Genomic DNA, 26,734 nt, shown 5'->3' on the forward strand with positions numbered 1-26,734 from the left:
TGAACTCGTGATCCGCCCGCCTCGGCCTGCCAAAGTGCTGGGATTACAGGCGTGAGCCACCGCACCTGGCCTATTCTTGCTATCTTAACTTCACCTTACTTCTTCTGGGGAAGCCTCTTCCCTGCCTCTAATCATTTCTTTGTGCAGTCTCTGAATGGTCTTTCAAACAAAAGTGTGAATAAAAGCTCCCTGAAAACTTCAAGATAGATAATGGATTTTAGTATAACAGAGTAAGAAAGGTTCACTGATAGAGTTTTAGATTTCATATTGCAACTAATCTCTAAAAACACTCATCACCTGTCAAGTTTTGGTGTAGTATTAAAAAGGAATATCTATACATATTTGAAAAGACCATTAAAATACTCTTCTCTTTTTTAACTACACATCTAAGTGGGGCTGAATTGTCTTCAGATACTTCAACTAAAATAACATATGGTAAGAAATAGAATGCAGAAGCAGATATGAGAATCAGCTGTCTTCCATTAAGCCAGATATTAGAGATCTGAAAAATGCAAAACAATTCCACTTTTCTCACTAATTTTTCTTTGTTTTAGAAAATATAGTTGTTTTCATAAAAATAAGCTATTTGTATTAGTTTTCATTGGCTATGTTGCTGTTTTCAAATGAATTAGTTTTAAATATCTCTGTTTCAGTTTATGACACATTAAATATTAATTAATATACGAAAAAAGAATGTTATCTAAGTGGAACTATGCAGTGTGCAACCTTTTGAGATTGGTTTTTATCATTTAGCATAATTTTTTATTTTTTAAATTTAGCGTAATTTCCTTAAGCTTCATCCAAGTTGTTGCATGTATCAGCAGTTTGTTCCTCTTTATTACTGAGCACCATTTCATGGCATGGACGTACCACAGTTTGTTTAACCATTCGCCTATTGAAGGACACCTGAGTTGTTTCCAGTTATAACAAATAAAACTGTTCAGGTACAGATTTTTGTGTGAACATATGTTTTTCATTTCTCTGGGATAAATGCCCAGGAGTAGAGTTGCTGCATTGTGTGGTAGAGGCGTGTTTAATTTGTTTAAGAAACTGCCAAACCATTTTCCAGAGTGGCAGGATCATTTTACATTCCCACCAGCAATGGTAAGAGGCCCACTTTCTCCTCATCACCATTTGGTGGGGATAGACAGACATTTATGTTACCTATTCTGACAGATACGTAACGATATGTCGTTGTGACTTTAATTTACATTTCCCTAATGGCCAATGATATTGAACATCTTTTCATGTACTCGTTTACCGTCTCTATATCTTCTTCAGTGAAACACCTATTCCTTTCTTTTGCCCATGGTCTAAATGGATTTTTCTTAACTGTTGGGTTTGCAGAGTTCTTGATGTATTCCAGACCAGAGTCCTTTGTCAGATATTTGGTTTACAAATATTTTTCCCAATCTGTAGCTTGTCTTTGCATCCTCTTAATAGGGTCTTTCATAAAGCAAAAGGTTTTAATTTTTATGAGATCCAATGTATCAATTTTTCCTTTATGGATCACACTTTTGGAATTGAGTATAATAACTCTTTGCCTAGACCTAGGTCTCAAAAACTTTCTCTAATGTTTTTCTTTTACAAGTTTTCTAGATTTACCTTTTCCATTTCACACTGTGCTCCATTTTTAGCTAATTTTTGTATAACATATGAGACTTGAGTCAAGGTTCTTCTTTTTTCCTGTTTTCTTTTTGCCTGTGGATGTCTAATTGCTTTAGCATCATTGTTGAAAAGCCTATTGCTATGGTTGGAATGTGTCCCCTGAAGTTTGTCTGTTGGAAACGTAATCCCCAATGCAACAGTGCTGGGAGGTGGGGTCTAACAGGAGCTGTTTAGACATCAGGGCTCTGCCCTCATGAATGGATTAATGTCATTATCACCAGAATAGGTTTGTCATAAAAGTGAGTTGGGCCCCCTGTCACTGTCTCTGCCTTGCCATGTGATGCCTTCTGCCTATGTGATGATGCAGCAAGAAGGACCACACCAAATGTGGCCCCTCAATCCTGGACTTCCCAGCCTCCATAACCATGAGCCAAATAAATCTCCGTTTATTATAAATTACCCAGTCTGTAGCATTCTGTCATAGCAACATAAAACAGACCAAGACAGCTGTCTCTCCTTCATTGAATTGCTTCTGCACCTTGTCAAAAATTGGTTATATTGTGTGCATCTATTTATTTGTTCTTTGTTCTCTTCCATGAATCTAGGGGTCTATCCCTCAGCAATAACACACTGTCTTGACTATTGCAGCTCTAAAATGAGGCATATTGCTCTGTCACTCAGGCTGGAGTACAATTGTGCAATCATAGCTCACTGCAGTCTTGAACTCCTGGACCCAAGAAATCCTCCAACCCCAATCTCCCAGGTAGCTGCGACTACACAAGCCTGCCACCGCACCTAGCTAATTAAAAAAATTTTTTTTGGTAGAAATGAGGTCTCCCTATATTACCCAGGCTGGTCTTGAACTCCTGGCCTCAAGCAATCCTCCCATCTAGGCCTCCCAAGGTGCTGGGATTACAGTGTGAGCTACTGTGCTCAGCCTACCTTTCTCCTTCTCTTACAAGATTATTTCAGCTATTCTAGATCCTGAGCTTTTCCATATTCATTTTAGCATAAGTTTGTCTGTGTCTACAAAAAACCTTGCTAGGTTGCTATAGCATTTTGATTTGCTTCCATCCAACATCCAAAGTATGATTTGGTCAAGAAAGGCTGAGTACAGTGGCTCACGCCTGTAATCCCAGCACTTTGGGAGGCCGAGGCAGGCGGATCACAAGGTCAGGAGATCGAGACCATCCTGGCTAACACGGTGAAACCCCGTCTCTACTAAAAATACAAAAAAACTAGCCAGGTGTGGTGGAGGGCGCCTGTAGTCCCAGCTACTTGGGAGGCTGAGGCAGGAGAATGGCATGAACCCGGGAGGCGGAGCTTGCAGTGAGCCGAGATTGCACCACTGCACTCCAGCCTGGGTGACAGAGTGAGACTCCTCAAAAATAAAATAAAATAAAATAAAATAAAAAAGTATGATTTGATCAAGAACATCTACAGGGTATCCTCATTTGACCATGACATATTCAAGGTAGAAAATCCATCTCATTTATCTTTGTAACTGCCAAGCACCCAGCACGATGATATATAATAATAGGTGCTCAATAAATATTTGTTGGGTGAGTGCACAAATGGGTGCCCCAAAATACACTTTCATGCAAAAACAGACAATTTTGCAGTAAACAGACTCCAGCCCTGTATTTTGTTTGCTCTCAGCTCCTTTATACTTTAAGCTCATCTCACTCATTTCTACTAGGTTTCCTTCCTAAAACCCAGAGCGGGCCTAGACCATTTTGGTCAAATTCGAGCTGATTGCATCACTTCCATGGACAAAATCTTAGAAAACTACTTATTCTATACACGGAATAAAATTCACATCCCTCTATACTCTTCCCATACACACAGAGAGACAACTTGTGTCATCAGCCAGGAAGGAAATATTTACTGAGGTCTTAGCCTGTACTAGGGACTGTCAACAATGAAAAGAATGGTAAAATATTATTTCTGCCCTGAAAGAGTTTGAAATATGAGTTTGTTATTTGAGGACTATATGACGCATGTTCTGTTCATTATCTAATTGCTCACCTTTTCACTTCTCTTCGGCTGAGTCATGAATCTTCCTCGTTTCTGTTCCAGTGCTTTAGCTGCAGGGGGCAGTTTCTGGCCTGTGCACTATAGGCCACGGCTGATGCCACGTCATCCCCCAGGATTTTGGGAGAAAAGCCCTCGACTTCTCTCCAACTCTCTCCTTTTTTCTCTAGGATGAGGTTAAAATACACATATTTGTTTTCACCTCCTATCCAAGTATATTGAAAGGATTAATGAGAGTGCTTTAAAGCCCTTTGATAAGGCATGGTATATTGCCAAGGTAATCAACGATTATGTTTTCTTATATGAAAGTTAAAATAAGCCACAGGAAGGAGTCTAGCCTTCCACGTTTACCCGCGTTTATTTTTGAAAGCTGTTTTCTTTGCCATTCACCATTAGGAAAACAGAGTCTGAGTACTGTGATTTTAAGGGCCTATAAACCTATAAATCTTCCTCCCAGATCAGGGTAAATAATTCTCCTTTCTACCATAATTGGGGAAGTCAGAAGTGTGCTCAGTGTGTGGCTTGAAAGATTCTTTGCCAAAATTCTACCCCATTGGACAAGCCTGGGCTTTCATGAGGGGATCTCAACGTTCTCAGCCTCTTGGCAGCCGAAATGCCGCCTTGAAATGCCTTCCTTTGTTTCCATGACATCCCTGGGGACCCCTTCTCCATATCCTTCAGGGGACCTTCCTCCGCAGCCCAGCCTCCGAATGCTGGTGGCCCCCAGGGCTCAGTTCAGGTCCTCTACTTCCTCATCCTTCACTCTTCTTGGGTAAGCTCACATGCTCTCATAGCTGTAGAGACCTTTTAGAAGGGGCACATTCTCCTTGTTTCTATGTGGAAATCCTCTCTAGAATATTCCCTCAGCCCCTGGCCTCTTCATTTCACTTACTGGTGATCTTTAGAGGAAGAATTGGGCAGGCTCCTCTGGGCCCCTCACTCTGCCTCGGAAGTCCGTCCACCTACCTGCCCTCTGCCTTCTGCTGTCTGCCCTGGATGAGGGTGAAAGGAAAAGGCTGACTATTGTCCATCTGGGCCAGTGACTGGATGTGCAAGGCCACCTAATTTTGAGGGAAGTATTAACAGGCCCATCTGGACACAAATCTAGGGCCACAGCCTCTGATCGGCTTCATCAGCACGAACACTAACATTTAATCTCCGCAGCTAGGTTTACCTCTCAGTTGGTTCTATGCTCAGTGGGGATGAAGGGTGCTCTGTTGACCCTCTCCCTTTCCCCCACCCCACACTATCTAGTTATCAGACAAAATGGACTTTGAGAAAAAAAATTACCAAAGAACGATCTTTTATAAGGATAAAGGCATTAATATACTAAGAAGACAAAGAATCCTATGTGGGTGTGTGTCTTGTAACAGAGCTTAAATATCCCTGAGGAAAAAATTGACAGAAATAATCCACAACCATAGATGAATATGAATATGAATATCTTAGGATAGGGCTGCTAGAAAAAAATCAAGAAAAAGATAGATGGACTGAACAACACTATTAACCACTTTTATATAATTGCTATTTATAGAATCTATATCTACCAGTTACAACTGCAGAATACACATTCTCTTCAAGCACATGTGGTTTGTTGACCAAAATAGACCATATGCTGGACCATAAAACAAGGTTCAATAAACTGAAGAGGATTTATATTTAAAGAGCCTATTCTCTAATTAAAGCAGAATTACATAGAAATTAAAAACAATAAGATAAGTAGACGTCAAATATTTGGAAAAGAAACAATTCACTTCTAGAGAATCAATAGGTCAAAGAAGAAATCATGATGGCAATTAGAAAATACTTTGAACTAAATGATAATGAAAAAGGTAAAAATTTATGGAACGTAAGCAAACAGTGGTTAGAGAAAAAGTTATACCTTTAAATGCTTATACTGGGTCAGGTGGTGGGAGGGTGTACAAAAACAGAGACTTAAGAGTCCACAATAAGAAACTAGAAAAAGAAGAGCAAAGTGAGCCCAAAGTAACTAGAAGAAAGGGAATAATAAAGATAAGAACAGAAAAAGAACACAGAATTGAGAAAATTAGCAAAGAGGATGAAGTTTGACAAGAGTGCCAAGACAATTTAATGAGAAAAGAAATGTCTTTTCAATTAGCTGTGCTGAGACAACTGGATATCCACATGCAAGAGAAAGAAGCTGAGCCACTGCCTCACACCATATACAAAACGTAACCCAAAATGGAGCAGTGTCTTCAGAGCTAAAACCATAAAATTCCTAAAAGAAAATATAGGAGTAAATCCTTGGGTCCTTAGGCAATGGCTTCTTAGATATTACACAAAAGTGACAAAAGAAAAAATAGATATATCGGAATTCATCAAAGTTTTAAACTTTTGCGCTTCAAAGGATACCATCAACAAAGTGAAAAGACAACCCACAGAATGGGAGAAAAGATGTGCAAATCATACATCTGACGAGAGACTTGTATTCATAATATGTAAAGAACTTTTACAATGCAACAATAAAAAGACATTTCAATTTTAAAATGGACAAAAGTTTGAGAAAGATATACAAATGAGCAATAAGCCCCTGAAGAGATGTTCAACATCACGAGTCATTAGGGAAATGCAAACCAGCTGCAATGAGATACCACGTCACACCCACTAAGAAAGCTGCAATCAGAAAGTCACATCCTAACAGAGTTAGCAAGGATGTAGAGCGATTGGAACCCTCACACATTGCTGGTAGGATTGTAAGATGGTGCTGCTGCCCTGGACAACAGTTTGAAAGGTCTTCAAAAATTACTTCAAGAATTACCATATGACCCAGCAGCTCTACTTCCAAGATAATTGAAAATACATATCCTCACCAAAGCCAAATGTGTTTGTTTTTTCTTTTCTTTTTTTCTTTGAGGCAGGGTCTCACTTTGTCACCCAGCCTGGGGTGCAGTGGCACAGTCATGGCTCACTACGTCCTCGATCTCCTGGGCTCCAGCAAGCCTCCTGCCTCAGCCTCCCAAGTAGCTGGGACCATAGGCAAGTGGCAACACACCCAGCTAATTTTATTTATTTATTTATTTATTTATTTTTGAGATGAAGTCTCAGTCTGTTGCCCAGGTTGGAGTGCAGTGGCACGATCTCAGCTCATTGCAACCTCCGCCTACTGTGTTCAAGCAATTCTCCTGCCACAGCCTTCTGAGTAGCTGGGACTACAGGCATGTGCCCCCAGGCCCAGCTAATTTTTGTATTTTTAGTAGAGATGGGATTTCACCATGTTGGCCAGGCTGGTCTCTAACTCCTGACCTCAGGTGATCCACCCACCTTGGCCTCCCAAAGTGATGGGATTACAGGCATGAGCCACCGCTCTCAGCCATTTTTAAATTTTTTGTAGAGATGGGGTTTCACTATGTTGCCCAGTCTGATCTCAGACCCCCAGGCTTAAGCAATCCTCCCATCTCAGCCTCCCAAAGTGCTGGAATTACAGGCATGAGCCACTATACCTGGCCTCCTCACAAAATTTGTACAAAGTGTTCATAGCAGCATTTTTCATAGTAGCTGAAAAGTGGAAACAACCCAAATATCCATTAACTGATGAATAGAAAGATAAAATGTGGCATATCCTCATGATGGAATATTATTTGGCCATAAAGAGGAATGAAGTACTGATATGCTACAACATGGGCAAACCTTTTTTAGCATTTTGTAAGGCATGATAAATAAAAAAGTTCACACAGAAAAGGCCACACATCTATGATTCCATTTATTAAAATGCCCAGAATAGGTCAATCAGAGATAGAAAGTGGATTCGTGGTTGCCAGGGACTTGGAGAAGAGGGAAATGGGGAGTGACTGCTAGTGGGTATAGCAAATCAAATCCAACTCTTGATCTATCTACAACTGTAGCTATAATTACAACTAGAATTACATTGAACGTACCAGGACAAAGTAAAGTTTATTCCAGGAATTCAAAGTTGGTTCAATATTAGAAAATTAACCACTGTAATTTATGATGTTAATAAAATAGAAAAACAATGTGGTTATTTCAATAACTGCAGAAAAAGCATATGAGAAAATTCAACACTCACTCATGATAAAAATGCTCATAGTAGCACAAAATTGGAAACAACCCAAATGTCTATCAACAGGTGAGTGCTTGAACAAAATGTGGTGTTTCCATACAGTGGAATACTAATCAGCAATAAAAAGGAGTGACTTATTGACATACATGATAATATGGATGCATTTCAAAATCATTATGCTGAGGGAAAAGAAGCCAGACAAAAATAAGTACACACTGTGTGGTTCCATTTGTGTAAAACTCTAGAACCATTGTCAAGGGTAGAAAGAGACTGCACAGGAGTGCAGGGAAGCTTTGGGACTGATGGAAATGTTCTGAATATTCATTGCGACAGTGATTTCATGTTCACATCTGTCAACATTTATCAAACTGCTTATTTTAAATGCAGGCAGTTTATTGCACATAAGTTATGCCTCAATAAATTGGGCAAAATAAAGATCATGCACCCAATCCCAGCACTTGGGAAGGCTGAGGCAGGCAGATCACAAGGTCAGGAGATCGAGACCATCCTGGCTAACATGGTGAAACCCCATCTCTACTAAAAATACAAAAATTAGCTGGGCGTGGTGGCAGGCGCCTGTAGTCCCAGCTACTCGGGAGGAGGCTGAGGCAGGAGAAAGGTGTGAACCTGGCAGGCAGAACTTGCAGTGAGCCGAGATCGTGCCACTGCACTCCGACCTGGGCAACAGAGTGAGACTCATCTCAAAAAAAAAAAAAAAAAAAGAAAGAAAAAAAAAGAAGATCATGCAGCCTGAATTACTGAGAAAAGTATTATAGAAGTGTTTAAGGTAAATAATTAATGAAAATATTACGCTAATTTCTGGATTTTATGTTTGTGGTATTTGTAATGTTTTAAAATTTCAATTCCTGAGAGGAAATACAGGAAAAATGTTCCATATCTGCCCCGTTTTTGCTCAGCCACTGACTTTTGGAGTTCTTCAGGCCTGGAGTCTCTCTCTTCTTCTCACTCCACCATCTCCATACTTGATCTCATCCTGTCCACCTCTTCATTTTTGACTTGATTATTGACATCTCATCAGTTCACAACTCTAGCCCAGAATGCTCTTCTGAGCTCCAAACCTATGATGAGTAGATCTACCGCTGTGTACTTAACATCTCTTCAATGTCCAAAGTCCTTTTAAACTCAACATCTCCAAAATTGTCCATATGATCTTCTCCCCACCAAATCCAGTTCTCCTCCATTGTTCCTTTTTGCAGTTGATTTAACTTCTCTCTATCAACCGCAATGAGAAAGCCAGAAACCCTGAGGTCATCGTCTCCTTCCACCACCTCCAATGCAACACCATTGACTTTGTTGATTCTCTGCAACCCAAACAGTCACCAGGGTCCATGGTCTGAACCATCTGCTCCTGCCTGGACTAGGACTCCTCATGGTAGACCATGTCCATTCTGATCGCTCCTTCTCCTCCCCACCACCTCAGTGACCTCTGAAATGCAAATTTACTCATGTCACTTCCCTGCTCACTATTTTTCAGTGGCTCCCATTGCTCTTAGAATGAAGACCAAAATCTTTAACCTGTCTTTCAGGCAAGTCTGATATTCAGCCAGGGCATACAAGAACGGCTGTTCCAATGGTTAAGATATTGAAAGACTTTTGTATTATTAGCAAACATTCATAGGAAGGAGGCCTCCCACAATACTATGCCTGAAGGGGCCATGAAGGCCCTTTAGCACACTAGTCCTGAATGCCCTACCTTGTCCAGGGCAGGTGGCCACAATGGACAAGGCTGTGTCTGACCCCTGGTGGCCCTGCTGTACTGGCTCTGCATCTCAAAATGATGGGTCCTAGCATCGGCCTCCAAGCTGCCTGGCTACTGTTAATGCACACATCATGTCCTCTGTCTCAGTGCTTGAATGCCAGGACAGCAGGGATTTGGATTCAGTGGAGTGAGTTTTCTGAAGGTAAGCATCATGAAGCTGTGGTTAGCTAAGGAGATTTTATAGTTCCGCAAAGACTTTTAAAAACAAGAAGCCAGCAGAAGGATTTTTTTCTTACCCCAAAAGTTTTCCCCTAATAAAAGGTCTTTCTTACATGTCTTTCTTCTATTTGGTTCTTATTTATACTTTCTATTTCTTTGCTAAGACTTTCTGTTCTTTTATTTATTTTAAGTTTGTTCAAAATTGTCCACTGAGGGGCCAGGCGCAGTGGCTCACGCCTGTAATCCTAGCACTTTGGGAGGCGGAAGCGGGTAGACCACTGGAGATCAGGAGTTCGAAACCAGCCTGACCAACATGGTGAAACCCCGTCTGTACTAAAAATGCAAAAGAGTTAGCCAGGCATGGTGGTGGGCACCTGAAATCCCAGCTACTCGGAGGCTGAGGCAGGAGAATCGCTTAAACCAGGAAGGCGGAGGATGCAGTGAGCAGAGATTGCACCATTGCACTCCAGCCTGGGTGACAGAGCAAGAAGTCTCCCTCTAAAACAAAAACAAAAACAAAACAAAAAAAAATTGTCCATTGAAGCATTTTAAAAAATAATATCTGTTTTAAAGTCCTTGTTAGGTAATTCCAATATCTGTGTCATGTACCTAATGGTGTTTGTTGATCTTGTTTTCTTATTCAAGTTGATATTGGATCTTAGTTTCCCAGTCCCTAGTATGATGAGTAATTTTCAACTATATCCTGGACATTTAGGGTACTATGGTATAGGACTCTTAATCTTATTTAAATCTCTATTTTAGCAGTCCTTCACTGACACCACCATGGTGGGGAGGAGGAAGGAGCCTTTCTTGTGTCTATTCAGTCTCTTCATAAGGGACACTTTCTAGCACTAAATTTATCATGGAAAAAGAAGAAATCACACAGCAACAGTTAACTGCCCTGCACGTCGTGCTTACCAAAACATATCAATTGGAATAAATAAGGCATTTCTGTACAGCCCGGAAACAATTTTCTCCATTATTTTTTAAGTTATAAGCTTTACAAATTGGCTTTCCTCTTTGATAACTCTGTTCATTCTACTTTCCCCCACGTATTATAAAAAAAGTACTCAATGATTTCAATTCATCGTGGAAATCCTGGTGCTCCTTGCTTTGAAATGACCTTCCGTGTGTGTGTATGTGTGTACGTATACCTCTCTTTTCCTGCAGTGCCATACACTCAAGAGTGAGTGAGAAATCTATTTAATTGTTGTATCTCCAGAACCCAGCAGAAGCCTTGAGCCATAGTAATCTCTTAAAGCATTGCATTGAAACTAAACTCTAGAATAGTTTGTGTAACTTTTTAAAATTCAAGATTCAGAAGAGAGATTTAAAAGTGTCACAAGGAAAGTTTCTCAACATCATTAATACTCAAAGAAACATAAATGTAATACAATGAGCCTCTCACATTGCCAAAGATTAAAAACACTGCTTATGCTACAGTTGATATTCAACATATAAGCATTCATCCAACAGGTGTCTGCTGGATGGGTGGGGTGTGTGTCTCTCTTGCTGATGGGCTTCTGTTGTCTCTGGTCTTCAGTACTCATACCTGGCTAGTTGTTATTTTACCATCTAGTGGGTATTTTAAAATCCATACCTGGGTTATACTCTGTGTTAGTAAAGGTGAGGTCAGGTGTTGGTGGTAGTGTGAATTAAAACACTTTTGACAGTGGCCTGCACCTGTAGTCCCAGCTACTTGGGAGGCTGAGGCAGGAGGGTCACTTGTTCAGGCTGGACAACATAGTGTCTCTAAAAAAAATTTGGAGAGTAACTTAGCAATATTTATCAAGGTATACATACCCTTTGACCCAGCAGTTCAATACCTGCAGATATACTCACATAAATGCACAAAGATAGATATATAAGGACTTTCCATGCAGCATTTCCATGCAGTGTCGGCACCACGCTGGAAATGTCGTAAACACTTATCAGGAGGGATTTGTGTCCAGGTGTCAGCTTCATGGGTGTGTAGCAGCAGCTTCCTCATCCCTGGGTTGCAGCCACGAACTCAACAACCCCAATGGTGGCGCCTGCTTCCCCCTGTCACTGACCATGGCAGAGGGAGCAGCTCCCTGAGAGGCCTGTGTGGTGGAAGAGTTCTGGGAGTCCCTTCTGCAAACCCAACCTGGAGCTCACTCCTCTGGTCCATCCAGTGATTTGGTAAATTTCTGAGTTCTAGAACATACCACCATAGCTGTGATCCCAAGAACAGGATGCCCCCAGCACCCAGAACACTGGCAGCTAGACATAGGAAAGTCTTCTGCTGCAGCAGCATCAGCTGCCTGCAAGAAGTAGCCAGGAGCATTTGCAGGGACTTCTGCCTCTGACTGTCTTCCAGGTCATGTGCAAACACAGGTGGAAGGTCCAGCTGGAAGGGAGCATAGAAAGTAAGGTTTTTCGCTTTCCAGCTCCTGTGATGCAGAAACATAATACTAGAAGGAGATGGAACAGGATGGCGAGTGCCAATTAAATATATCCAAACTCTATCAATATAATTTCTTTTTTTTTTTTTATCTGTTTTGACACAGGGTCTTGCTCTGTCACCCAGGCTGGAGTGTAGTGGTGCAAACATGACTTACTGCAGCCTCAACCTCCTGAGTCCAAGTGATCCTCCCACCTCAACCTCCCATGTAGCTGGGATCACAGGCACATACCATGACACCTGGCTAATTTTCTTTATTTTTTGTAGTGATGGGGTCTCACTATGTTGCCCAGGATGGTCTCAAACTCCTAGGCTCAAGTGATCCTCCCAGCTTGGCCTCCCAAAATGCTGGGATTATAGGTGTGAGCTGCCACACCTGGCCCATATTTCTTAATTCTTTAATATACTACGGACCTCAAAAATCGGAAATGGCCATGCAGCCTTTGAGAAACACTAGTGATAGTAGGATGAAAAGATACCTACTTAAAAAAATTTTTTTTCAGTTTCCATTCATTTTTGGCTAAGTTCTTGAACCTCTTTCCCCACTGCTCAGTCTGCCTCCCACAACACTTCTGAAATCTCAGCCTAAATTGTGTAGGCACCTAAGCAAAAAGAACAAATCTGGAGGCATCACATTGCCAAACTTCAAACTATACTATAAGACTATAGTTACAAAAACAGCATGGTACTGGTATAAAAAATAGGCACATAGACCAATGGAACAGAATAGAGATCCCAGAAATAAAGCCAAATACTTACAAGCCAACTGATCTTTGACAAAGCATACAAAAGCATAAAGTGGGGCAAGCCCTGTCTATTCAATAAATGGTGCTGGGATAACTTGCAAGCCACATGTAGGAAAATTAAACTGGATCCTCACTTCTCACCTTACACAAAAATCAAATCAAAATGGATCAAAGACTTAAATCTAAGACCTAAAACCATAAAAATTCTAGAAGATAGTATCAGAAAAAATCTTCTAGACATTGGCTTAGGCAAAGAATTTATGACTAAGAACCCAAAAGCAAATGCAACAAAAACAAAAATAAATAAATAGGACCTAATTAAGCTAAAAAGCTTCTGCACAGCAAAAGAAATAATTAGCAGAGTTAACACACAACCCACAGAGTGGGAAAAAATATTTGCAAACTATGCATCTGACAAAGGACTAATATCCAGGATCTACAAGGAACTCAAACAAATCAGCAAGAAAAAAACAAATAATCCCATCAAAAAGTGGACAAAGAACATGAATAGGCAATTCTCAAAGAAGATATACAAATTGCCAAGAAACATATGAAAAAATGCTCAACATCAGTAATCATCAAGGAAATGCAAACCAAAACAACAATGTGATACCATCTTACTCCTGCAAGAATGGCCATAATTTAAAATTCAAAAAACAATAGATGTTGGCGTTGATGTGGTGAAAAAGGAACGCTTTTACACTGCTGGTGAGAGTGTAAACCAGTACAACCACTATGGAAAATAGCATGGAGATTCCTTAAAGAACTAGTAGTAGATCTACCATTTGATTCAGCAATCCCACTACTGGGTATCTACCCAAAGGAAAAGAAGTCATTATATGAAAAAGACACCTGCACACACATATTTATGGCAGTAAAATTTGCAATTGCAAAAATATGGAATCAGCCTAAATGCCCATGAGTGGATAAAGAAAATGTGGTGTATATACACCATGGAATACTACTCAGCTATAAAACAGAATGAAATAAAGGCCTTTGCAGCAACTTGGATGGAGTTGGAGGCCATTATTCTAAGTGAAGTAACTCAGGAATGGAAAACCAAATATCGTATGTTCTCACTTATAAGTAGGAGCTAAGCTATGAGGACACAAAGGCATAAGAATGATATAATGGACTTTGGGGACTCAAGGGGAGGAGGTGGGGAGGATAAAAGACTGCATATTGGGTACAGTGTACATTGTTCAGGTGACAAGTGCATCAAAATCTCTCAGATCACCACTAAAGAACTTATCCATGTAACCCAAAACCACCTGTTCCCCAAAAACTATTGAAATAAAATTTAAAAATAAAAATAAATAAATTGTGTAGGCATGTGAATGTTTTTCGGGGAGGTTCTTTCAAATCAGCATCTCAAAGGAGCATAGGACCCCAAAAAGGTTGCCAACCACTGTGCTGAGGGAAGCAGGAACAATTGTGACCATCCTCAGCCAGAGTGCAATGGAGCCGTCCGGGACCATGTGTGCTGGTGGCAGCTGGGATTCTGGTTCTGCAAAGGCCCCAGCCCCCTCAATCCCATTTCCTTCCAGAGTCCCTTATTTGTTGACTCTTAAGAGCCAAATTTGGTTGTGTACCAGGGTCACCTGTGGAATTTGTTAAATTCTAGTCCTCACTTTAACCTAGACCTACTGAACCAAAATTTTGAAGAGAGAAACCAGTTGAACCAGAAATCTTAATCTTTAACATACTTGATGAGTGATTCAGGGGCAGTTCCCAAATTTGGGAACCAGAGTGCAGAGAACTGTGTGCTTTGCTGCTGCCAGGCCCTATTTCCTCCCTGGTGCTCCCTGCCCCATGCCAGCGGCTGGCCCAGACACAGGGCAGCCAAGACACACGCTTGGGGACAGGTGAGCCTTGATCAGTCCCTCTGGGACTCATGGTGCCATTGCCCAACGTGCCCTTCAGGCTTCCTGTCTGGAGTAATGGGGACTATTGCCTTCTACAAGGTATTGGGAAAGACTGACTCACTTCAAGAACTTTGAAATCTGCAGATAAAAGGCAATGCCCTATTCCCTCCCTGAACTGTCGTCACAGACAGCGTTCTGTGAGGAGATCTCAGCCACCCCTTTTGCAGACTGTCTACAAATGACTGTATGTCATCTGTTATCCTGTTATTGTTCCCATCCCATGCTGCTGTGTAAGGACCTCACTGCAGAGGACGTCTTCACAAGTGTGATCCAAAATGTCTCTACCTGGGATCTCCCTCAGCTGTGGAATCAGCTAAGTTTAACCCTATTGTCATCATCCTGTGGACCTTAAACACACTTTATTATACCTAAGAGCAGTCAGCGTTCCATAGGGTGAAGGGCGAGCGGATGACGTCTGCCCAAGGCGGCCAGATGTCGCCACGGGGCCGGTGGCTTTTATCCTGCGGCTGATGAATTTCGCATATATCAATATTTATCAGTTGGAATACTGTCAGTTTTATAAATGAAAATTGAATGACCATAAATCATTCTGAGGGTAGGGAATCGTTGGGGGAGGGAGGAAGCTCTGTTTGTAGGCTTGCCAGCCAGGTGTGTTTCTTCATTCAGTGAACAAGTGTGGGCTGCTGGCCCACCAGACGGGGGGCCAGGGGAGCGAGTGCCCACCACTCCTTCTGCTGCATCATACTCCTGGCAGACGGGCAGAAGCAATTCACTAGCCTTCAAACCTCCTGGCCTTGTTTATAAGATAGTTTAATATTTGCTTTTCTTTCCGCAATGTTCAGAGCCATCGGGAGTAGTAGCACCTGCTGTCTTGGAGCTGGAAGACGTACAGTCAGCACTGCTGTTTGGTCCCTCAACGCCCTTCCACCATGGCAGGCTTATAGGCCGATTTCCTTGAGATCTAGTAATTTCTTCAACTTTAGATGAAATTTCATGAATGATAAATAACAGATCCATTTACTGAGCACCCACTGTGTGTATGGGACTAGGACCTCTGTGAGACCCTGGTGAGGTCAACTCTATTCTGAGCCCCATGTTACAGATGGAAAAACTGAGGGCCAGAGAGGTTAAGTAACTTGTCCAGGTTCCCCACAGCCAGGACGTGGCAGAGCCAGGATGACAAACCTAATTCAGTGTGTTTTCAGAACCTGGGCTCTTACAGTGACAGGCTGACCGGGGCTTCCTTAGATGGGGCCAGTGGCAAAGAGCCCCAGGAAACGTCCTGAGTTCATGAGCTTCAATCCAACACCACTGCTTTGGTCTCTCTTCCAAGGAGAATTGGTGAAGGAGAGTTGGTTCAGAAAATGGCCCTTCCCTTAGATGTTTTCAAACTTTGATGTGTACCTGAGTTGCCTGGGGAGCTTGTTCAAACATGGATTACTAAAGCCACCACCATGTTCTGATTCTGCAGGTTTGGGCTGGAGCCTGGAATGTGCATTTCCAAGAAGCTCCAAGGTGATGCTGGTGCTTCTGGTCTAGGGACCACACTTTGAGACCACTGCCATGGCCTGTGACATTCACCTGGAGTATCAAGCTAAGCAACACCGGGTCTCGGCCTCTGCTCTTCCCACCACTGGCTTACACACACTTTCCCAAGTCCTAGGATCCCAGAGGGATGTTCTCACCGTCCACATCTCCACCTGCAGAGTTCTGATAGTCACTCTCACCTCCAGACACAATCCTTTCCAAAGGGGCACTGACACAGAAAACAGGAGGGACAGGACAATTTCTAACACAACAGAGCAGGTCAGGAATGGCAGGTAGCCTTTCCAGGCATGCCACAGATCTGCTCTGTCTGTGGTAAGGACTTTCCCACGTCCCTTAAGCCACACTCCATAGGATCACCATTTCTTCTGCCTTGTCAGGCTAGCCTGATGCTCTTGATATCTGAGGCTACTGAACCACAGTTTCCCTAGGACACAAGAGGGTGTACATGCCTGTAAAGAAAAAAAAAGTGCAACCAGGTGCATATAAGAAAAAACACAGATACAAAGGAAGAGCTGGTAGGTAGGAGGCTGAGGTGGCAGCTGAAGGAAATGATGAATTAAAGGCTGGCTTTCCCCACGGCAATTGCCTGTTCTGTGCATCAGCAAAAAAAACCATAGGTGGCTTTTCCCTCCTTCATTTTCTTTCCAATTAAGTCCTGCATATTTCTTCACGTACTCACCTTAGGAAGGACCCTGGACCTCCCTCCGTCCACACCCTCCCTTCATCTGCCCCCTCCCATCACCACACCTGCCTTTGCCGGCAGAGTGACCTTTCCTCAGCAGGGCCTCCGTTCCGTTCCAGCCAGCGGGAGAGGAAGGGCGTGCACTGGCAGGTGGTCACATAGGTGGGAATGCAACCTTGCTGCGCCCCTCCAGCACCACTGCAGACCCCTCAAGGAAAATGAAGTCCGCCACCCCCCTGCAGACTCCTCAAGGACAGAGAAGCACCCCACCACCCTGCAGACCCCTCAAGGAAAATGAAGCCCCCCGCCACCACCTTGCACACCTCTCAAGGCCAATGGTTGTGCCTTTTTGGCACAAAGTGAGGATTGAACTGAGGCTTCGTGAAGCCTCAGTTAAACAAATGACATTTTAGGTCTCATACAGGACAAACAGACACACTGCACATTTGCCTCCACGACAGCCCTGTGCATGGCAACCCCCACTGACTGATGTGCCTTATGTAGATGCCCAGAGACCGCTGCTTTGGCTGGACCAAACCCAAAGGCCAGTGCAAGCAGGAGAATCTGCATTCCACTCCCCTGCTGCAACTCAACACCCTTTCCCTCCCTCCCTCCTTTCCTTCCACAGGGATTCAGTGAGCATCACTCTGTGCCCAGCTTCTGGCTGGCCATTAAGGATTCCATGGTGAATGAGGCCATCATTCCAATCGCCAGCCACAGAAACCAGTGCCCCAAGAGGCCTCGTTCCCTGGGATGAGCCTAAGATGCACTCTTTGCAGAGCAGGGAAGGAGTGGCTGTTGTTTCCAGAGCCCAGGATGAAACTGTGTGTGAGGGAACTGTTTCAGGCCTGGGGATAACAGGGCACACGTGGCTTCAATGTTTTATTCAAGTCTAGCATATACGCTGAGAAGGGCACCACTCACCAGCAGACAGACGTCCATACCCAGGTAACCAGCAACCAGATGGAGAAGCAGAACACGCCCCAGAAGCCGTCCCAGGCTCTGTTTTAACCACCACCCCCTTTCCCCACCAAATATAGCCGCGATCCTACTTTGGAACAATATAAAACACCTTTGCCTGTTTTTGAACTTTGTAAGTTTGTCTCTGCCTTCCTTTGCTCTACACCGTCTTTGTGAGGTTCATCCATATTTTTGCAGGTAGCTGAGTTAGTCATCCATCCACAATGAGGAGATTATCCATTTGTCTGAATATAACAGGATTTATTTTTCCCTTCAGCTGTTTTTGGATATTTGGGTAGTTTCCAGATTGGGTCTATCACAAATGGTGCAGCTAAGGACAATCTAGTGCGTGTCTTTTGATGAACTGGGCCCAAGAGTGAAGTGCTGAGTCATAGGGTGTGCATGTTTAGCATAGAGGGCATTGCCAAAGGGTTTTCAAAGTGATGAGATGGATCAATGCATATCCCATCTCATCGGCACTCAGTATGGTCTATCTTCCTCCTGGTGCCATTCTGATAGGTGTGTACTGGTATAACATCCTGGTTTTGATTTGTGTTTCTCTAAAGGTTATTGATGTTAAGCATCTTTTTGTAAGTTTAATGGCCACTTGAACATCTTATCTTGTCCCCAGTTTTTCCTAACTTCTTGACTCAGGGGGAACTTTGCTTTATTTTTTGCTTCCTTTATTTTTTGTCAACATGAGTGAAAATTAGCTTCCACTTAATGTATGTCTGGCTCACATTTATGTACAAGGCCAATCATCAGAGAAAATAAAGACTATATTAATAATGATGAAACATCACATTTTAAGTGCTTACTCAGTGTTATCTCATTTAATCTTCACAAACACTGATGACCTTTTTTTTATAAAAGAGAAAACTAAGGCCCAGAGATGTTAAGTAACTTACACAAGATCACACAGCTAAGTGCCTGAGTCAGGATTTAAAGCCAGGCAGCCTCGCTCCAGAGCTACCTCACTCACCCGCTTTTGTGGTTGTAAAGTGGTGTGGGGGGCAGGTTCCTAGCTCCTGCCACCCACAGCACTTTACACATACAAAAAAGACTGTCCACCTCCATCAACTGGCTAGAAATGGGTTTCTAGTGGTACGATAACAACGGTCTCCACTTGTCCCAGATTTTCCGAAACAGCCCTGATAGAGCAACCCTGTTCTATAGTCAGACATGCACCTGCATCTTTCGTTTGGAAGAGACAGGCCCTTATAACCATCGACCCATGTTCTAGATTGGAACTTTGAGGCTGCTGACTTCCTCCTGGGAACCTTTCCTTCCAGTCATCTGCATTCCCTCTTGTTTCCTCTTCTGAATCCACAACTCCTTTGAGGGAAGGAGCTATTGGTTATTCGTTTTGATATTACCCTTTTTAAAGGAACAGAGGGAGGAAAGTCGATGGTTTCATAAAAGCTTTAACTACCACCAAAATAAAAACTTATTTACCACTAATCTCTATCAAAAGCCACATCTACACAAGAGGAACATTGACTAAAGATGTTGGAAATATCTAATGAAAACTATAAGCCTCTTTCCACCCCTTAACCCCTACCTTTAGGCTAAAACTATGGTGGTAATAATAGTAATAACAAAGTATCTCCGACTATTTCATCATCAGACCTAAGCCACCATTTGAGTACACAGAGAGGCCTTGTGCCTTGGTCCAAAGACCAAAGAACTCCACTAAGAGGAAAGTAGAAAAATAGAGCAGAGAGTGAGCCAGCGTCAGCAGGTACTGCTCCTGCAGCTCTTTGCAGCCTGATCCCTGCAGAGCAGGGTGTAGAGACATAGCGCAGGTGGCCCTTAGGAAGATGGGCTCTTGCCTCCCACCCGCGTCTCCCTACCTTTGTCTTGCTGCCATGGTAAAAATTCCCTTGTCCCCCTCGCAGGACGTGCGATGGGGGAGTGGCTTGCTTCTTCAGTGCCCCGCTGCTCAAACCTCTAGGGCAACATAGACGGGCAGGCTGTGGGGCTCCGACCCCACGGCAGTGTCTAGGGGTGGATGTTTACAGCTCCTGAAGCCCCAGTGGGCGTGTGCTACAGGGTGGTCTTTTAGTTTTGCCATCTATATACAGCTTGTGTTAACCAGCTCAGTCAGACCCTCTACCTTGTCACAAGGACAGAGGGCTTTCTGTATCCCAGGTTCTTGCCCTGGTGTACGGGAAGAATCGAATCACACATGGGCTTGGAGAATGAGTGCAAGTTGTTATTGAGTGGAGGTAGCTCTCAGCAGATGGGGGAGCCAGAAGGGGATGGAGTGGGAAGGTTTTCCCCTGTAGTCGGGCCACTCGGCAGTCTGGACTCTCTTCCGACTGTACCAGCCAAACTCCATGGCCTACTGCTGGTCGGTGGCCTGCCAGCGTGCTGCTGCCTATCGGTACGCTCCTCTCCCACTGCTCCTCTCGACGTCCAGCCACCCGTGTGTTCCTCCGCTGATGTGCTTCTTTGGAAGACCAGCTACCTGTGTGTCTGCCGCTCAGGATTTTTACAGGCACAGGACGGGGGCGTGGCAGGCCAGGGTGGTCTTGGGAAATGCAACATTTGGGCAGGAAAACAAAAATGCCTGTCCTCGGATGGGCGCGGTGGCTCACGCCTGTAATCCCAGCACTTTGGGAGGCCAAGGCAGGTGGATTATGAGATCAGGAGTTCAAGATCAGCCTGGCCAAGATGGTGAAACCCCATCTCTACTAAAAATACAAAAATTAGCCGGGCACGGTGGCAGGTGCCTGTAATCCCAGCTACCAGGGAGGCTGAGACAGGAGAATCGCTTGAACCCAGGGGGCGAAGGTTGCAGTGAGTTGAGATTGTGCCACTGCATTCCAGCCTGGGTGACAGAGTGAGACTCCGTCTCAAAAAATAAAATAAAATAAAAAATGCCTGTCCTCACCTAGGACCATGGTCACAGGCTGGTGGGGTGTGAGGGGTGCGGGTGAGGAGGCCTGGCTGGGGACAGGAGGGTTGGGGCTTGCCAGAGACCACGCCCTTCTCCCTTATTATTATTTAAAAGGACCATGCCCTTCCCTTCCCAGCACTTCCCTTCCCCGCTCTTCTCTGGCCCGATCCTGTATCATCGCCAACTCATAGACACCCTCCCTGGCTTTGATGGGAGCACCCTGGTGAGGCCCAGGCTTGGCTGAGCACCCTGCTGGCTCCCCAACTGGCTGCACCTGTCTATAGGAGCACGCTGGTAACATACGGAGCAGCTGCTTGCTCTCCTGCTGCCTGCAGATTCCCCGGCTGTGTCTTGTTACTTCCCTGCGACTCCTCAGTGCCCAGGCAGATGTCTGGCTCGTGATCGGTTCCTGAGCTTTGCTGCTGGAAGCCCCCTCAATGGCTAGGGTCCTAGGAGCCTCAGCTTCTATAGCTGGCTCCGAGCAATCAGGCCAGAAAATGGATCCAGGCATTGGTTTTCCAGAGAGAGAACTGAGAGGATGTCCACCGGGTTTTGATGCGCAGTAGGAAATGAGATGAAAGCACGGTAATCTCCTGTACTAATCTGATGAGGGACTGGTTTGAGTGATAAGTGGATTTTGCAGCAGAAACACAACATGCTTTAGTTCACCTTCTCATTCTTCCCTAGACCCAGGGGAAAGAGAAAAATGGGAATGAAAGGCAAAGAAGGACGTGAGGAGAGATTATTTCTCTCCACCAGAGTTCCACAACTGCTGGCCAGGGAGGAGGGATCAGGTCAGAGAAGGCGCTGCCCTGCCATCTACCCTGGCTGTGTGTACCTGTTGCCTCAGGCTGTCCTACAGAGAGGCAATGGCCGTCTCTTTCTCCTGAGTAAAAGGCTCAGCTGGTGCGGGCTGACTGTTTTTGGGCAATGTCAGGAAAGTAGGGGTCTGGCAGCTTAAACCTGGTTGGTATGACAAGACACGTTGAGAGATGGAGCCTTTCCAAAGCCCACTGCTCAAAGCCAGCCACCTACTCACACACATTTCAAACATAGCCCCAGGCCCTAATTCAAACTGCAGCATTTCACTCAGTTCTCAGCATCAGATAAGGCCAACAGGCTTCCACTCCTTCAGAAGACACCCAGGGGTCCAAGGGAAATCTCATTCCAAAGTGATTTTTGCCTGGAAGGGCCTAAGCCCCACCCAGGATGGGGACGACCATCACTCTGGGTTAGGACATGGGCTCTTTGCACCTCACCTGATTGCTAACCCCTCAGGTTCTTCCTCAGGGCTGGCAATGGCCCTGGGATGGACCTGGATTCAGCCCTGACTCTTACTAGTTGCATGATCACGGGCAGTTACATTACCAGAGGCAGATTCAGCACCACCCAGCCCACCAGAGCAAAACCCACAGGCCTTCCGAAGTGCTGTAATCCTAGCGCTTTGGAAGGCCAAAATGGGAGGATCACTTGAGGCCAGGAGTTTGAGACCAGCCTGGAAAATATAGAAAGATCCCATCTCTGAAAAAAAAAAAAAAAAAAAGACAAAAGAAAAAAGTTATCTGGGCTTGTAGTAAAAAGTAGAAAAAAGTTAGCTGTGCCTGTAGTCCCAGCTACTTGGGAGGCTGAGGTGGGAGGATTGCTTGAGCCTGGGAGGCAAAAGTTGTGGTGAGCTGAGACCGCACCACTGCATGCCAGCCCAAATGACAGAGCAAGACTCTTTCTCAAAACAAAACAAAACCCATAGGCCTTGTCCATCATTGGGAATTAGTTAGGAAATGTAAGTGCATCCACTATGCAAGAAACTGATCACATTGGTCACCTCCTGGATGGGGATCTAGAAGGATAGCGAATAGAGGCAGAAAGAAAAATTTTCCATTCTTTGCCCTTTTGAATTTGAACTATGTGAATATATTCTCTACCCACTAAAAACGTTTAAAGTTTTTAAGAAGTCAAATAACATCAATAGGATTCAGTGATTGACAGGGGCAGGCAGGGAGGGGACGGACAGACAGATGTGAAGGATGAGTGTGTGTTGCTAGGCTGGGTGACTGGATTCACCAAAATACAGACTACAGGAAGAAGAGGGTTTGGGGGAAGGAAAATAAATTCAACTTTGGGTTGTTGAGGTAGAAATGTCAGAAATAGTTAAATGGAGATTTCAGCAAGAAATTGAAGATGTGGCAAGTTCTCAAGAGATGCTGTGGTATTGAAAATGTAGATTTGGGGTCATCTTTTCAGAAGGTGCATTTGAAGGCATGGAATGGATGATAGGCTCATCTTTCAGATGAGAAGGACAGAAACTGGCCAGGTGCACTGGATCCCACCTGTAATCCCAGTACTTTGGGAGGCTGAGGTGGGAGGATCCCTTGAGGCTAGGAATTCAAGACAAGTGTGGGCAACACAGTGAGACCCCCGCTGTCTCTACAAAAAATAATGAGAAAAATGTTAAAGGGGGGCAAAAACCAAACTAAACCTACTTTAAAGAAGTAAAAGGGGGAGATGAGTTACTGGAATAAGTTATTGTGAAATCAAAGGGATGGCACAGATATGGTCAAATCTGCGGATTCAAAAAAACATCATCAGAATTCTGAGGGGAAAAATTCAAGATTGAAATTGGCCCTAGTCCCAAGCCATGAAGAGGCCACACAAGCAGTTTTAAAGCCATCACTATCATTCAGTGACCACTCAGAGACTTCAGTCCCACTCCCCTCTTCACAAAATCAGCAACAACTCACTCAGCTAACCCCCAAAATCCAAGCTTAACAAAAACTCTCTATGAGATCAGCATTTGCATGGTTCAGAGAGACAGCGACCTGAAAACAGATTCTCTTTGGCTGTGCAAGTAACAAGTTCAGTACAAACGTATAAAGAGCGAGAGAGAGAATGATATGCTCTCTTACAACAATTCTGCTTCTCCTTGTCCTTTCAGCTCAGCTTGCCTCTGCTTGTCTTAATTTACATACAAGCTCTAGCCACTTGTGACCAAGCTGTTCCCTGACTTCTTAAACCACCTGATCCCAGAAATCCTGATCTATAGGAAAAGACACAGGGAGGATTCTATTTAGCCCAGTTTAGATCACATGCCCAACACTTAACCAATAATGCTGGAAAGGAGCATAGAGATCATGGTGGAAGAGACAATAGAGACCACGCTTGGCCAAACCCAGGTCAGATACCCTGCTGGCTCTCCTCCACTTGCCATCCCCCAGATCAGCTCTCCAGCCTTCTACACCCCACTCAGTGCTGCTGACTTCAATGACAGTGTTGCCACTGTACTCCAGCCTGGGCAACAGAGCGAGACCCTGTCTCCAAAAAAAAAAAGAAAGAAAGAAAAGAAAAGAAATATACAATAAAGTATTGCTAACTATAGTCACCTTATTGTGCTACCAAACATTAGATCTTATTCCTTCAATCTAATTGTATATTTGTACCCATCAGCCAATTCCTCCGAGCACCCCCTCCCCACTGTCCTTCCCCGCGCCCCTGGTAACCACCACTACTCTCTATCTTTATGAGAGCCACATTTTTAGCTCCAACATAAGTGGGAAGATGCGATATTTGTCTTTCTATGTCTGTCTTGTTTCACTTAACAATGTACCACATTTAAGGCCCTTGTTATCTCGCAGTGCTGGAATTCCTGCTGCTGTCCTGCTTCCGAGCTGGAGCCCAGCAGCTCTGGTTACTGTCCCCACTTTGCAAGTCAAACGCAGGAGGACTGGAGGGATTAGATTTTCTTAAGCAGACTTTCAACTAATCTCCTTTATTTGTACTATTCCCCCCCTTTCACCTCCATTTCCACATGTTACTTGGAAATTCTAATGAAAAGAGATGTTTACCTTGATAATAAGCCCAGCTGACTTGATTTTTTTCTTCTGTATTTTTCTTTTTTCTTTTTTTTTCTTTTTTTTATTATTATTATTATTATACTTTAGGTTTTATGGTACATATGCGCAATGTGCAGGTAAGTTACATATGTATACATGTGCCATGCTGGTGCGCTGCACCCTCTAACTCGTCTTCTAGCATTAGGTATATCTCCCAGTGCTATCCCTCCCCCCTCCCCCCTTACCTCTCATGCATACCGTGTGTTTGGAGCAGAGGGTTTTTTTGTCGTTGTTGTTTTTGTTTTTGGTTTTTTTTTTTTGGAGTATGATCCAACTGTCCATCTTGACATGAAGTCCTGGGTTTGGTTTTTAAGGAAGTAATATCCTTACTTCATCTGGGGGCAACATCCTCAATCCTCTTAATGGCCACACCTACGGCCCCTCTTTCCCCCTAGTGTCAGAGCAGAAATCATGCTTCCCTCTGCCCAAGGCTCTGAACCTCTGAGCTCCTCAAACCAAGCCTCTCCAGGGAAAGTTTCTTCTCAGGACAGGATGCTGAGCCAATGGAGAGAAAGAGAGTGAAGATGTAAGCGCCATCCCTGGAGAGGCTTCTTTTAAAATACTATCTATTTTTGTTTTATTTCTGGTAGTTTTTCATTTTTAATTGAAGTTATATCTTCATTTTCCTCTAAAAATCTAAACATATTTATATATGTTTTTGTCAGGCTATTCTACAATATTAATTAGCTTGAAGAGGAAGAAACGGTGTCACCAGAATTCAGAGAGAGCTCCAGTTTTGCAGAATGAGTTATTATGCAGTAGTAGCTGTAGAGGAATGAATCCACTAACAATTGCAACCCAAATCAGGGAGAGAGAGGGAAGAAACTCCCCAGCTTTGTTTCCTCCTGCCCTGTGAATGTCTGCTGTTGCCTCCCACTGGCCAAACCCAGCTAGAAGCAAGCTGGCAAGGGAGGCTGATGCAATTCCCCCTCCTCAGCCTCCCAAGTAGCTGGGACAACAGGCACATGCCACCACACCTGGCTAATTTTTGTATTTTTTGTAGAGACGGGGTTTTGCCATGTTGCCCAGGCTGGTCTCAAACACCTGAGCTCAAACGATCTGCCCACCTCAGCTTCCCAAAGTGCTGGGATTACAGGCGCAAGCCACCATGCATGACCTTATTTCATATTTCAAAATAACTAAAAGATGGAACTGGAATGTTCCTAACACAAAGAAATGATAATGCTTGAGGTGATGGATATCATTACACATTATATGCTTGTATCAAAGTTTCACATGTACCCCATAAATATGTAGAACTGTTATGTATCCATAAAAAATTTTTAAAAAATTAAATAACATGTGGTACATAAAATGGAGGACTGGGGCAAGTGTTTGTTAGTTCATAAAAACAGGAGTGGGCTGGAGCCCCTGCTGCTACCAAATGCTGCCTGAGATGACACTGTTTTTGGAGAAGTACAGGCTTTGGAAAGGAGGGAGACAGACCCAGCCTGTTTCCAGCAGCTGAGCCAAACCACTTGCTGGATCTATGCAAAGAGTATTAGTGAGGCTACCCCTGGGTTGTGGGCCCAGAGGGTCAGAGAAAGGCAGTCACAAAAGTTCCAGGCAGGGAATGATGTTTCAGTCAGTTATTGCTGTGTAGCACCCACCTCAAACCACTGTGGCTTAAAATAATACTCATGTTTTTTATTCATGAGTCTGCAATTTGACAAGGTTCGATGGGGATGCCTCGTGGTGTCAGCTGGGGTGACTCAGTGGGGCGACTCAGTGGGGCTAGAGGAGGCATTTTCAGGTTGGCTCATTTACATGTGGGCCTTTTGGTGAAGTGACTTCCTCACAGCATAGTGGCTGGGTTCTAAAGCAACTACTCTAAGAAATAAGAATAAAAGTCCAGGTGCAGTGGCTCATGCCTGTAATCCCAGCACTTTGGGAGGCTGAATCAAGAGGATCACTTGAGCACTTGAGGCCAGAAGTTCGAGACCAACTTGTTGTGCAACATGGCAAAACCCATCTCAAAGAAAGGAAGGAAGGAAGGAAGGAAGGAAGGAAGGAAAGAAGGAAGGAAGGGAGGGAGGGAGGGAGAGGGGAAAAGAAAGAAATGGAGAAAAAAGAAAGAA

The 26,734-nt window shown here is 43.9% G+C and overlaps 1 long non-coding RNA gene across 1 annotated transcript in view; it reads right to left on the reverse strand.

Annotated features, from left to right (window-relative positions):
• Positions 1 to 26,734, reverse strand: part of LOC129011485 (uncharacterized) — a 98,774-nt gene that overhangs the window by 17,464 nt on the left and 54,576 nt on the right. The window contains exon 2 of the long non-coding RNA XR_008493338.2: positions 11,463 to 11,991. This is a non-coding gene — a long non-coding RNA (uncharacterized LOC129011485). The remainder of the gene's footprint in view (positions 1 to 11,462; positions 11,992 to 26,734) is intronic.

Source organism: Pongo pygmaeus, chromosome 14 (assembly GCF_028885625.2).
Source record: "Pongo pygmaeus isolate AG05252 chromosome 14, NHGRI_mPonPyg2-v2.0_pri, whole genome shotgun sequence".
Taxonomy (NCBI): Eukaryota; Metazoa; Chordata; class Mammalia; order Primates; family Hominidae; genus Pongo; species Pongo pygmaeus.